Genomic DNA, 14963 nt, shown 5'->3' with positions numbered 1-14963 from the left:
GGCCTGCACATGACACCAATGTCTGACCCTTCCTAAGTTCCTCCACATGACCCATGGCTCTGCCACTCTGTGCTGCCTCTCCCACTCTTTGAAGCTCCAAACACTGCTTCCATGGTACATGCTTCCCTCAGATCAGTGTCTTACTTTCAACTTATTATCCTGATAGTGCTTCAGCTCCACAAATTGTTTCTGGCTCCCATGGGACCCTCTGATTTGGCCTGTCCCTCACCCAGCATTTCCCACAAGAGAAGAAAGTAGGGCAAAAATTATGAGAAACAATGTTTATATCTTAAATTAGCCAAGTTCTTTTTTTCAGCAAACAGCCAATGTTGGTGAAGATACAAGTTCATGGACCTTTTTACACATAGAACTGTAAACTCATACAAGTAGTTTCGCTATATGCATGTGTGTGTGTGTGAGAGAGAGAGAGAGACAGAGAGAGAGAGAGTCTTAGAAATGTTTATTCTCAATGCCCCTAGAAATCTTATTTCTGGGAATCTAGCTAATCTTCAAATAACTAAAAATAAGGGGGGGGGGGTGACTTTATAGATAGAAATACACATAGAGTCATTTGTAATATCATGAAACTGCAAACAATCTAGACACCTGATAATAAGAATTGTTTTAAAAACTGTTAATGTAATTCAAATAAATAATCTGCAACTATGTTTCTATACTATTACAGTATGTTTATACAATTATATATATAATTACATATATATTATATATATAATAACAGTATTACATATAATTGTATAAACAATTACAATAGCACAGAAACAACTGCAATAGCACAGAAAATACTTTTGCTAAAATATTAAATGAGGAGAGACATAAATCTGCATACACATTATGATTACAACTTGGCTATCCCCATCCTCTCCCAACCTTCCATAGCAAAAACCATCTATACATGGAAAATTTATTGGGAGAAATGTTAATAACTGAAATCCATAGTTGGAAGCTATTTAAAAGAGTTTTCTTCTTCTTCCTGTTTTTCCATATTTTCCAAATTTTCTGACTGTATATACATGTATATGTATGTACGTATACATAAGACATGAACATACTTTCATAATGGAAATATAACTTTTAAGAAAACATAATAGCATACTTCACATATTTTATTTCACACTTCACATATTTCATTTCAAACTGTTTTTCAATCTCAAAGTTTAAGAAATTCCATTTGTCATTTTTACATTTTACAAGGTCAGACTCCAATTGTCTCTTCTAAACAACTAAAAAAGTTAGCCAGTGCCATAACCTTCTGGAAAACAAATCTTGCATCATTTAGCCCTAAATACACATGCTTCAAGTAACTTTGAATTTACTATTTCTTAAATTCTGAGCCTCGCGGAACATTTCCAGAAAGCGAATGCAACATGCTAAAGTGTAGTGATCACGGTTGAAGCAGTTTATTGTGCCTTCCTTAGCCAAAACTCTTTTGTGTTGCATTCATCTAAATGCAAAGTCTTACTAAGCAAAAAACAAATTTGGAGGCATCACACTACCCAACTTCAAACTATACTATAAAGCCATAGTCACCAAAACAGCATGTTACTAGTATAAAAATAGGCACATAAGCCAATGGAACAGAATAGAGAACTCAGAAACAAAGCCAAATACTTACAGCCATTTGATCTTCAACATAGCAAACAAAAACATAAAGTGAGGAAAGGACACCCTATTCAACAAATGGTGCTGAAATAATTGGCAAGCCACCTGTAGAAGAATGAAACTGGATCCTCAGCTCTCACCTTATATGAAAATCAACTCAAGATGGATGAAAGACTTAAATCCAAGACCTGAAACCATAAAGATTCTATAAGATAACATAGGAAAAACCCTTCTAGACACTGGCTTAGGCAAAGACTTCATGACCAAGAATCTAAAAGCAAATGCGACAAAAACAAAGACAAACAGATGGGACTTAATTAAACTAAAAAGCTTCTGCACAGCAAAAGAAACTATCAGCAAAGTAAACAGACAACCCATAGAGTGGGAGAAAATCTTCACAATCTATACATCTGACAAACGACTAATATCCAGAATCTACAAAGAACTCAAACATATCAGCAAGAAAAAAACAAATAATCTCATTAAAAAGTAAGACACATGCACACCTATGTTTATTGCAGCACTATTTACAATAGCAAAGACTTGGAACCAATCCAAATGCCTATCAATGATAGACTGGATAAAGAAAATATGGCACATATATACCATGGAATACTATGCAGTCATAAAAAAGAATGAGTTCATGTCCTTTTCAGGGACATGGATGAATCTGGAAGCTATCATTCTCAGAAAGCTAACAGGAACAGAAAATCAAACACAGCATGCTCACGCTCATTAAGTGAGAGTTGAACAATGAGAACATATGGACACAGGGAGGGGAACATCACACACCAGGGCCTGTCAGGGGTTGGGGGGTAAGGGAAGGGAGAGCATTAGGACAAATATATAATGCATGTGGGCCTTAAAACCTAGATGATGGGTTGATAGATGCAGCGAACCACCCTGGCTCATATATACCTATGTAACAAACCTGCACGTCCTGCACATGTATCCCAGAACTTAAAGTAAAATTTTTTAAAAAGTGGACTAAGGACATGAACAGACAATTCTCAGAAGAAGATATACAAATGGCCAACAAGCATTTGGAAAAATGCTAACATCACTAATTATCAGGGAAATGCAAATCGAAACCATAATACAATACCACTTCACCCTGCAAGAATGGCCAAAATCAAAAACCAACAGATGCCGTGGATGTGGTGAAAAGGGAACACTTTGACATTGTTGGTAGGAATGTAAACTAGTACAACCACTATGGAAAACAGTGCGGAGATTCCTTAAAGAACTGAAAGTAGATCTACCTTTTGATCCAGCAATCTCACTACTAGGTATCCACCCAGAGGAAACATTATATGAAAAAGATACTTGCACACGCATGTTTACAGCAGCACAATTCGCAACTGCAAAAATGGGGAACTAGCCCAAATATCAATCAACAAGTGGATAAAGAAAATGTGGGGTGTGTGTGTGTGTGTGTATATGTGTGTGTGTATATATATATACACATACACACACATATATATGAATACTACTCAGCCATAAAAAGTAATGAAATAATGGCATTCACAGCAACCTGGATGGAATTGGAGACTATTACTCTAAGTGAAGTAACTCAGGAATAAAAAAACAAACATCATATGCTCTCACTCACATGTGGGAGCTAAGAGCTACAAGGACACAAAGGTATAAGAATGAGGACACAAAGGTATAAGAATGACACATTGGACTTTGGGGACTCAGGAAAGGGTGAGGGTGGCAAGAAATAAAAGATTACACCTTGGGCACAGTGTACACTGCTGGGATGATGGATGGACCAAAATCTCAGAATTACCACTAAAGAACTTATTCATATAACCAAATACCACCTGTTTCCCAAAACCTACTGAAATACAAAAATGTTTTAAAAAACTGTATACAAATGTTCATAGTAGCATTATTCCTAATAGATAATAAGTACAAACAACCCAAATGTCCATCAACCAATGTATGAATAAATACAATATGTACATACATACAATGGAGTATCATTCCACAATAAAAAGAAAGGAAATACTGATTCATGCAATGACAGGGATCAACCTTGAAACATTAAGCTGTGCAAGAAGGCAGACCTAAAGGCCACACATTGTATGAATCCATTTATACAAAATGTCTAGAAAAGCCAAACCTACAGGGACAGACTGTAAATTAGTGGTTGCCTAGGGCTAGGGACTTGGGGGAAAATGAGGACTGCTAATGGGCACATGGTTTCTTTTTGGGAATGATTAAAATGTTCTAAATTCACTATGGTAATTGATGACTGCACGACTCTGCGGATATACTAAAAACAACTGAATTTTATACTTCAAATGGATGAGTTATATATCAGTTAGATCTCAATAATGCTGTTAAAAAAGAAAAAAACAGAAATCTTTCTACAACATAGAAAGTAACAGTGCATTAGGGAAATTCTAATTTTAAACTTCTAATGTCTATAATCATGAATAAATTATATAGAATATGCAGAAAAAATAAAATAAATGGCAAGTCTTAGGAAATCACCAGTAACATTTTACATTTCTAACAAAACTGGAACTGAACAAGCATGATTTTTTTAAATGTCACTCCATCTGGAGAACACCAAGGATAACAACAAAAATAAATTTGCTATTGACCTATTTGTAAGAGGACCAAGTATTATCAGCAATAAGTGTTTACACTGTACATTTTGTTAAGTATGTATAATTCCTTTAATATATCATCTAAAACAATTGAAATGAAATCATTTTAAACATATTTTCCTAATTTCTTCAAATATAACAAGTTACAAATTTTGAGAAGTTGAGTGGACATAACATGAATTTGAGGATGGGAGAAAGAGAAGCTGGATTAAGAAAAGCAAGTCTACTCCTTCTTCCATGTAACTACCCTTCAAATATTTATAGTCATGTGGCAAACAAAAAAAGGTAACACAGCACTGCCAATCATATACATCCCTTATGGTTTTAACTTGCAGATTATATTTGGGGATTTTGTCCTTGAGAAGATCCAACTATTAAGAACAAAATGAAGTGGACACAAGAAAGAATATCATAGTAGTACCCTTCATTACTACAAACTGTAGCACACTCATAGAAATAAATATTGGTAAGGCAAAAAAATTAAACAAGGTAGTTCTGTGATCCTCCATGGCTTTATTTTCAAATATTCTAATAATTCTCTTCCCCCTTGTAAGCAGAGCCTATAGAGTCTGATGAGATTGTTGCTATGATGTTTGAAGTTGTTCATTACAGTCTAAAACACAGTGGATTCTGGGATGCACAGAAGCTAACTAGAAAGAAATGCACCTGCGGAGGGCCCACTTCGGCCGTCTCTCTGGCCAGGTTTCCCTCGGTGTGCGACTGTGTGCTCAGCCCAGCACGATGGGGAAGTTGGACAAATGGGTGGCCTACATGCATCCAACAGCAATGGCAAGATCAAGGGGTTCAATCCAGTCTTCAGGGCCAACAATACAGGATTATCTGAATCGACCAAGGCCTACCTGGAAAGAAGTAAAAGAGCAACCAGAAAAGAAAAAGAAAGGCTCCGGGGCTTTGGCTGAATAAAATGAATGAGAACTGGAAGAAAGAACTAGAAAAACACAGGGGGAAATTGTTAAGTGGAAGTGAGAGCTCATCCAAAAAACGACAGAGAAAGAAAAAAGAAGAAATCTGGTAGGTATTCATCATCTTCTTCATCAAGCTCTGATTCTTTCAGCAGTTCTTCAGATTCTGAAGATAAGGATGAGAGACAAGGAAAACGGAGAAAGAGAAAGAAGAACCGTTCACATAAATCTTCTGAAAGGTCCAAATCAGAAACTGAATCAGACAGTAAGGATAGTTTTAAAAAGAAAAAGAAGTCAAAAGATGCCACTGAGAAAGAAAAGGACATTAAAGGACTCAGAAAAAAGAGAAAGATATACTCAGAAGATAAACCTTTATCATCGGAGTCCTTGTCAGAATCAGAGTATATTGAGGAGGTACAAGCAAAAAAGATGAAAAGCAGTGAAGAACAAGAAAAAGCAACAGAAAAAAAAAAAAAAGAAAAAGAAGCATAAGAAACACAGTAAGAAGAAGAAAAAGAAGGCTGCTAGTTCAAGTCCTGACTCACCATAACATTAATAAAAATCAGGATTCCCTTATAAAGAAAGCACAATGTCTGAGGAAATTTCAACTGTGAAAACTACAACATATTTACTAAAATGCATGAATTTTCTTGTTTTGAGAATTATTCCTGGACTATTCAGTAGCCACTCAGATGCTACTGTCTGAAAGGGCCATAAATGTTGCCTGCTGCTTGAACATCTATTTTTTTCTCTTCCAGCGCTTGATAACTCTGGGAGACAATACACTGCAGTCACACTAGTGGTTAAAATATTTGGGAATAAAATTGATACTTTTGACTAGAAGTGTCTAAGGATAAACCAACTGAAATTGAATCTGGATACATCTTTAAGATGTGATCAGAAATGACCAGATGACTCTAGTTAAAATTTTTGAAGGAGGGATTACATTAATATTTCAAAACCCTTTTTCTGTAAATAAGTGAATTTTAATTTTTTCCCCTTGTATACTTTTATTTACCTGGGGAAGGAGGTTGGAGGGGGTGGGTTGCTATCTCTTTAGCTAGCAGAATAGTGTGCCTTTGATCCTCACACATCTGTATTGTGGACACAGCAGCCATGCTTCACGGGGAGGTCAAAGCTGGCTACCAGCAGTCTTGCCTTTTACTGAGCTTAGTGTCATCCTTGGATGCTGTCATATGCTGCTTTGAGTGAACTAGAGAAACAGCCATTTGCAGCATGAGAAAGTCCCAAAAGCTCTGGGATTTACCTCCACTTCAATAATCATGAATATTTTTTAGCATTAGAATGTGTTATGCCATTTGAAATAATTTTGATTACACTTTGGCTTGGGAAAGGAATTATTTTAAATAGACACTGGTACTTTTTGAACTTGATAGCTAAGGATTCTAAAATGCATATTTTATACTAAGTTTTAACCAGTCAGGAAAATTTTATGTAACCAGTGATAGTTTATTTTTTGTATGAATTTTGTTTAGGCTGCAATGTTTAGCTTTTGTTAACTCCTCACTCTTGCTGTCTTAAGTTCATTACTATGTTTAACAACCTACTTGCCAAGATATTTAGCATGTAAAATGCAGGGTTTTGATTTAAAAAAAAAAAAAACAGCTTCATACTGAAGCTGAGACTTACCATAAACAAATTGAGTGACAAAAAAAAAAAAAGAAAAGAAAGAAATGCAAACATCTGCCATCCAAATGAATACCTAAGTAGACAGCAATAAATGGCCACTTCTGGGATTAATTTGGGCTAGTAAAAGTATTCCTAGAAACACAGGATAAGTCCTCACACTTACTTAGGAACTGTGTCTGACAAGTAAACTGAATGTACGCCGGTAAAACATGGTGATTTGTGACCTGTGTTTAGGGGCTTCTGGTGGAGCCAGAATTAGTCTGAACAGAAGGCACTTCAGACTTTCCAAACCCTGTTTCAACCAGAACATCTCTGTTCTCCTAGTTTTTGTTTTACTTTGGCTTGGTTGGAGTTTTATCAAAGATGTTATTTGAAAAGAATCTTTTTTTGGAAAAATTGATCTAGTCCAATACACAGTGAATAGTTCAGTGAAACCTTAACTTTACCTCCACCCGTCCTATATGTGACTTTCATCTCAATCCCAGAAGCCCTGCTAAGTGGAATCCGTAATCATAACATGGCCGTGGAGGAACAGCACAGGATCTTCACAAAAATGTGCTAAAGAAAAGTATGTCCCTTTGTTTCTTTCCTTTCCGTTTTTGTTTTTAAGACTTTAGCCACAAATTATCAAATTAGTCAAAAAATATGCAGCTCATGCTTGGAGTAAAAGGGATTTATCTTCTTAAATCCTACATATGTAGGATTTAACAATAAGCAGAGTGGAGCTGGCAGTTGCTCCAGAAAAACTCATCCGTTTTTGGGAGTTTTTGGGAGCAGTCATGGAAGCCATGGAAGCTTCTGATTGTGGTTCTGCCCCTCCTTTATCTTGAGCTCTCCAAGGTTCTGATCTGCCTCTCAACCAACAACCAACTTTGCTGTTAGCCATGTGTACACACACGTATGTGTGTGTGTGTGTGTGTGTGTGTGTGTGTGTGTGTGTGTCTGTCTGTCCTTCTAAAACAGCTTTTTTTTTTTTTCACTTGCAGGATAAAATCAGTCAGACCATTCCCTGGCTTACAATCAATAAAATCTTCTAGCTACTTGTGGTAATGTGATCCTGATTCTCATGTCAATACAGAACATGACAGTTATATATTCTTGAGGACGACATATGTCTTAGGCAAAATGCACAAATACCTTTGTAGCTGAAAAACCACTTTCCCATAAAAGTTTGTGATAGGGCTGGTAAGACTCATAATGGAGAAAAAGCAAAACAGGAAATTCTAAGTCTGAACTTTTCAAAATGCCATTCAGTAGGCAGCCTCAATCAGTTGCTAGGTAAGCCAGACTTCCAACTAACAGGAATTCTAGGGCGTGTTCAAATGTCTATCAAGAGATGATCTACTGGTGGAATTTTACACGAATTTATCATCTCGATTTTGTGCCAGGGCGTCAGAATCTTTCAAGGTGGCATACTTCACATGTCTAGTTTCCTCCACAGGCAAGTAGGCTTTAAACCTAAAACATGTAAAAGTATCCCAAAATGATACCTAATTATAATTATGGCCTCATTTATAAAAGTCAAAAGCCTGTAATGTCCCTTTTTGCCCATCAGAAATTGCTATATAGATTACCCTTCAGTTCCTCTTAAAAGAAAGTGACCAGTATGCAGCCCCACTCCATCTTGAATTTCCACTTCAAATGAGTCTCTAGGATCACCCAGCTTATTTCCAACTTGTGTTTCTTTCTTAAGAATTGGGGATGGATAAGTGGGAGGAAACAAAAGTGGGAGAGAAGTGGAGAGGGAAGAAATTTTAAACCACATCTCTTGATCCAATCTTCCTCATTTATTAAGAGAAAGAAAGTAGGCAGATTCCTTTCTATCTTGGAAACTCCCTCAAATGGGACAGGAATGAAAAGAACACCCAAAGGAAAAGAATCTTAATTAGCCCTTCTTCTCTTAAAACTGTAAATACTTAGGAAATAAAAATAATGTATTTTCCAAAACACGTATTAGAGAACTAAGGCCAAGAACACTAAAATTATTGAATATCAGCACCGTGAAGAGTACTAGAATGACTAATAACTAAATCTACTCTCTTTCTTCCATAGGTTTTGTCTTTATCCTCACAATTGTAAGGTAATATCTTTTAAATACAAAATCAAATCTATTTGGAGCCAAAATGCTCAAGTTTTAAACCAGTGGTTTCTCAAAAATATATGAATTAATATTATTAGGACAAAATGTCAATGTAGGCTAAAATTTGATTTATGAATCCTAAACATTAAAACTATTTTTGTGGCCCTAAGTTGGCTGTGGCTCTGAAATGAATGTCACCATTTACCTTGCTATTGATGCCACACGCCTTCTCAATTAATGCTACTCAGAGTCAGAGAATGAAAGGCAATGGCAGAAAGGGAATTAGCAAATATGATTTCTAACTTAATTCAAATTGTTTTTCCTGGGGATGTATTTAAATTTTCCAGGTTGCTGGAATATCATCCAGGGATGTGATTTTGAAGGAGACAGCTTGTTACTGTTTTTCCTGGCTGTACTACAAGAAACAACAGTGTGAGCTTATTTTAAGTTAATGTGTGCTTCTGTGTTTCTTTACAAGAAATTAACTGCAATCATTTAGTTAAAGCAAACACTTTGTTAGTGTTACACTTTTCATCAGAAAATGTCTTCAGGAATCTTTCAAACTTAGAAAGTTAAGAATCCAAATTCCATCCAAAGATTTTAAACTTGGAGCAAATTATTTAAATCACAATGAAAGATCTTTTAAGCTTAGCGACCCTCTGCTGGCACTGAATATTTTATAGCCATAGGGGACTCCTTTCCATTCTCCCAAATCAAGATAGTAACTTTTTTCCTGTCTCAGACGGCACCAGACCCCACGGTAGATTCTTCTTTCCTTCTGACTATGATAATCACAAAGAAACCCACAGGAATGGGCGGTATGGAACAAGAAGAGCAAACAGCTTCAACCAAGTTGTTATTTACAACTGGAGAAACATCTGCAGGCTCTGGCACCTGGTTGCGGACCTCTGCCCTAGATGACTTCCCTAGTGAAACTAGGCCCCTAGGCTACAAGGATTTATATTATGTAACTGTTTCACCTCACCTTAGCTGAGCTCTCTGGACTTTAGACCTGCAATATTTGCCAGACCCTCTTCCTCTTAGTCAAAATCCCAGTTACAGGCTTTCCTGGCCAGTGGTCTTAAAACCACCAATGTCCTAGTAACACGACTCATGTGTAAATGGGCAGATAAAACTCCAAATGAAAAGGAGACTACCCCAGGCTCTTCGGGTTGTAACAGCCACATGCAGCTGTAAGAGCAAGAAAGAAAAAGCAAAGCAAAATAGACACTCAACTGAAGGAAAGCATATCCACAAAGCACAGCACATGGGATATTAAAGAGCTTTCAATGTCTTTACTCTTCCCCTTAAAAACTCTACCTCTTATCCCCAGATCCATATAATATCCTTGGCCTAAACCTACATTTAGTAAACATCCATTGTTTCATGTCCAACATCCATTCCCCTCTTGCTGATAACATCAACCCAAATTTTGCTGGGGAGACTTCCCTTCCCCATTCTCAGGCATGAGTTTTGAGTGGGAACCTCCAGTTCTCTATAAGCTCTATAGGTCCTCACTATCTAACCCCATCAACATTGTCTATGCACTTAGCTCAATGTTTGCTTCAGCCATTGGACACATAACCAATCAAACCCAATGAGATAAATAAAGACATCAGCTGGGACTGCTGAGAAATAAAGGCTTACTTTCTTCCTATGACAGGATAATATAAAGTCTGAAATGGAGTAACAATTTTTTATTCATAAGGGAAAAGACTTGTGAACCTATACAGATATGGAGACTAAAAGTTAACACAATGGGAGGCAGAGCAGAGAAGAGAAGAAATGGGAAGAAACCAGGTCCTTAAATGACATTATTTTAGCCACTGGACCAAGCTTTGTCTGATGCTCAATTCTGGACTGCTGAGTTCTCTAAGCCAATTAATTCTCTTTATAGTTAAAGCCAGTTTGAATCAGGTTTCTGTCACTTAAAAAAAAAATGGAGAAAAAGAAAAATAAGAAAATAAAAGAGTGCTGACACACCACAATACCATTATCACCATTTTACCTCTTTAGGAGAAAGATCAGAGGAAGAGGGACATGAGCTCTTACCAGGCCATGTAACTATTCAAGAGCACTTCAACCAAAAGTATGGATTTGGTGTGGGTTTTCTGCCAGAAACAAAAGTTGAGTAGCTTCCTACATTTATCTGCAGAAAAATCTACATAGAGAATTAATCTATTTCTACTAACCCAACAATGATTATAATGATTTTTCTTAAGGAAAAAATAAATAATAAGGAAAAGAGGAAAAACAGAAACTATATTTTTGTATATTACAACTCATTCAATAAATTTAAGTTAAAATGGATCTGAAATAGGTATCTGAGATGTTCCCCATCCTACAGCTTTTCAAATACCAATAAGGTATTTGATTCAGTGGGTAATCAAGTGAAACTTATAAAAAAAAAGCCAACAGTCCCATTGAAGGACGTAAAGGAGAAAAATGAACAACTGTTCCAGACTAAATAAGGACCCTTTGATTACTGACATGTGTCTTTGATTACTGACATGCACCCAATGAGCAGTACCCCAGCCCTTCTTTAGCACTGAGCTTAGACAGGAGGCCTTCGCTGGCTTCACGGTCCCTTAAACAGGAGATATTTTTACCTTTCCTCCACTTGACTGGAAATATTCAGCATGTACAAGCTGTCCTGTGGTATCATATGAATGCTGGCTTCATGCCACACTGGAAATGTGTGCCTCCGGCCAGTAAACCTTTACATCTTTTGTACACATTCTCTCTCCAGGAGACTTAAAATAGGTCCCCAGAAGGCAGCCACGGTGACTGACTTCAAGCCATTTATCAACTTAGCAATACACAATGATTATTGTTTCATCAACTGTCACTTCTTTAAACTACTGCCATCCGTCTCTAGCCCCTAAACCCATTCCTCACCAGTTCTTTCAAAATTGTGGTGCTTCTCAAAGTAAACTAAATAAAAGCATCTGTTTCAAATGGTACCATCCAAACAACCTTCCCTGGGTCTCAGGATAAATAATCATGGAGACATACTCTCTCCGACGAAGTGCTTCACAAACCTTAACAAAACCGTAACATCCCAAGCTGCCAATTTCTACTGCCATCAACTCATCATCGAACAGACTAGGTTTCTTTTTATTAATAAAGAGCATTTTACTTTTAAAAAAATCCCTTGATAGAAGGCTGTCAATATGCAATCTTCATTAACCACGGAAGCCTGATTTTTCCCTACAAGTATATGAACCTTTCCTACCTACTACCCTAGCTTCCACCCTGGCTATCATCAGAATAACTGTTGAAGCATCCTAAAAAGACAGAGTATCAGATACAACCCTCTGATACACTGATTAAGTACACCCGGGGTGAGATCTGCTCCTTGGTCCTATACAATCTTTTCACGATTTTGGAGTCAGGTTCAGGCATTCAGATAGCAGACAAAACCCAGAACACTTAATTATTTTTCCAGTGAATTTTCTCATTGTGATTAAAGGCCCAAATAATTTCATATAAACTCACTAGACCTTCACATAATCCATTGACTAAATGATGGTTAAAAGCTCCACTCACTAGAGCTTTCTACGAGTTGCCCCATATGTATTCCCAGGAAGTTACAGATTGTGTCTCCAGACCTCTGGTCTATTTCTAACAATGATTACCCCAGAATCCCGAGCTGCCCATATGCAGGGGCGAAAAACATCTTCAACCATGGAGAGCCAACATCACTCTTGCTCATTTCTGCTTCTCCTATAGTATTGAATTTTACTAAATTTGATCCTTTCATCTGCCTAGATCTGTAATATCATCCAGGCTCCCCCTGAGATCCCATCACCCCTGATTTAATGTCACTTGTGCCCCAGGGGGGAAAGTGCCAAATAGCTTACTCAATGGTGTGATCATTCTCAAATTGAACATATTTATTTGTGTTTAATTTTAAATCATCATCTTTTCTCTCAAATGTGTTTGTGATGGTTTCATTAAGATTAAGGAATTATGGAGCATTTGTAAATTGACCGCCTCAGCCTCCAGACATGCTTTCTTTGACCCACACAAATTTTTATTTGAAAATCTTTAAACAAAGCATACACACTTCAGCAGGTCACAATCCTCACCAATTCCAACGTTTTATACCTACTTTTTCATTCATTTGTGTTACCTGGGTACACTTGACTGGCTCCTTCAGACATTTGAGTTCGTAGCCCCTGCTACAAAAAAGATTATTGAGATTTTAGGGCATCTCCTGAAAAGACTGTTTATTTCTTCTCATGGTCTCTTCATTTATGGTAGATGTATCAGGTGTTTATTGGTGTCATGTAAGCAAAAGAATAGCTGAAGTTTCTCAGTCATTGAAAATTAAAGATAAAAAGAAATCTCTCCTATTCATTGCACCCACTAATGTTCATAAGAAATCACTGAATGTCTGGGTAATATAGTTACTTCATATCACTCGGCTTCTATAAGATTATAAACTATGGGAGAACAGGAACAGTATCTTATTCATCTCTATGCAAATACTGTGTTAGACATTATGGGTTATTCAAAGTGGGCATTCAAACTATTTTTCAAGTGAATGATCACCACTAATCAATTCATTATAAACAAAATTAGGTATATTAAAGATCCAAAACATTTTCCAGGGTCAATAAAGATACTGGCTACTGGGAGCCAAGTTGATCTGTGGTTATTAGCAGAAGTAGACAAAAGAAAATTGGAGAGCAATTCTGAAAATACAATACGCAATATGACTAATTACAGTCATCAATCACAAAAAGTTTGAACAATCTGAAAAATAGTATCTTAAAAGCATTCTAAGACATAATTTCTTTCCAAAGGCTATCACGCTTAAAATAAGAATGTACAAGCCTGTAATGCCAGCACTTTGGGAGGCCGAGTCGGGCGGATCACGAGGTCAGGAGATCAAGACCAGCCTGGCTAACACAGTGAAACTCCGTCTCTACTAAAAAATACAAAAAACTAGCCAGGCGGGGTGGCGGGCCGCCTGTAGTCCCAGTTACTCGGGAGGCTGAGGCAGGAGAATGGCATAAACCCAGGAGGCAGAGCTTGCAGTGAGCTGAGATCTGGCCACTGCACTCCAGCCTGGGCGACAAAGCGAGACTCCATCTCAAAAAAAAAAAAAAAAAAAAAGAATGTAAAAGTAGTTATAAAAATGAAATGAAATTATTATGGCTCAATAGACAAGGTCTAAGGCATACAAAATAGCACATTAAATCAGTTCCCAGTTCATAAAACCTGTATGTGATGTTGATCTTCCTGTTTTTCATAAACCTTATAATTGTGCTTCCAGAAAGCTACCAAGCATCTGCCTCTATGTAGCTAATTCTTTTAATCTTGGAGCTCTAACAAGGAAATAGAGAGTATACTGTGCCAGGATCACTATCTTCTCCAGCCAAAAGCATTATGTCTTGGAGCCAATTTCCTCTTGGTAAATTTTGATCAAATTCCTTCCATTTGCAGCTTCCTTAGTACTGGTAATGGCTGCACATGTCACAAGTTGATATATATGTATATGTGTTTAACAATATACATTATAAATTTAATAATATGTACACCTGTGCACATGAGTAAATACAAGTCTATGTATGCAGCCACACATATATATGCATTCATAGTGGTTCCTGTCTCTTTTTGTGATTCTTTGTGACTACTATCCAGGCTTTCTTAATCCAGTGAAAATCCTCTGGTAACAAACATTACTTTGGAACTCTGCATTAATCAACTCTGCTATACTGCTACAACATAATGATAATTAAGGTTAATAATAATTCTGATGCCATAAAGTCTCTTAAATGCTTCCAAACAATCAAAAAAAAAAAGATCAAATTATGCTCTACTTTTAGTGTGAGGGGTATTTTACTTTAAAAATCAATTATTTTAAAAGAACTGGTGGTCCATATATAGCTTATATAGTATATTTTTATGAGTCTGAATATTGAATTAATCAGTATACCTTCTTTCCCCAATATTCTCAATACAGAATTTCCGTAATTTTTATATATGACACCTAACATTAATATGCACACATTAAATATATCATATACAGGGGTGACAGATTAACCAGATCATCATATT

The 14963-nt window shown here is 36.7% G+C and overlaps 1 protein-coding gene and 1 pseudogene across 4 annotated transcripts in view; one reads left to right on the top strand and one right to left on the bottom strand.

Annotated features, from left to right (window-relative positions):
• Positions 1-14963, bottom strand: part of BABAM2 (BRISC and BRCA1 A complex member 2) — a 454732-nt gene that overhangs the window by 316360 nt on the left and 123409 nt on the right. The window lies entirely within an intron of this gene.
• Positions 4983-5714, top strand: LOC111546011 (annotated as a pseudogene).

The sequence above is a fragment of the Piliocolobus tephrosceles genome, chromosome 15, assembly GCF_002776525.5.
Source record: "Piliocolobus tephrosceles isolate RC106 chromosome 15, ASM277652v3, whole genome shotgun sequence".
Lineage (NCBI taxonomy): Eukaryota > Metazoa > Chordata > Mammalia > Primates > Cercopithecidae > Piliocolobus > Piliocolobus tephrosceles.
This window is presented reverse-complemented; position numbering and strand designations above follow the sequence as displayed.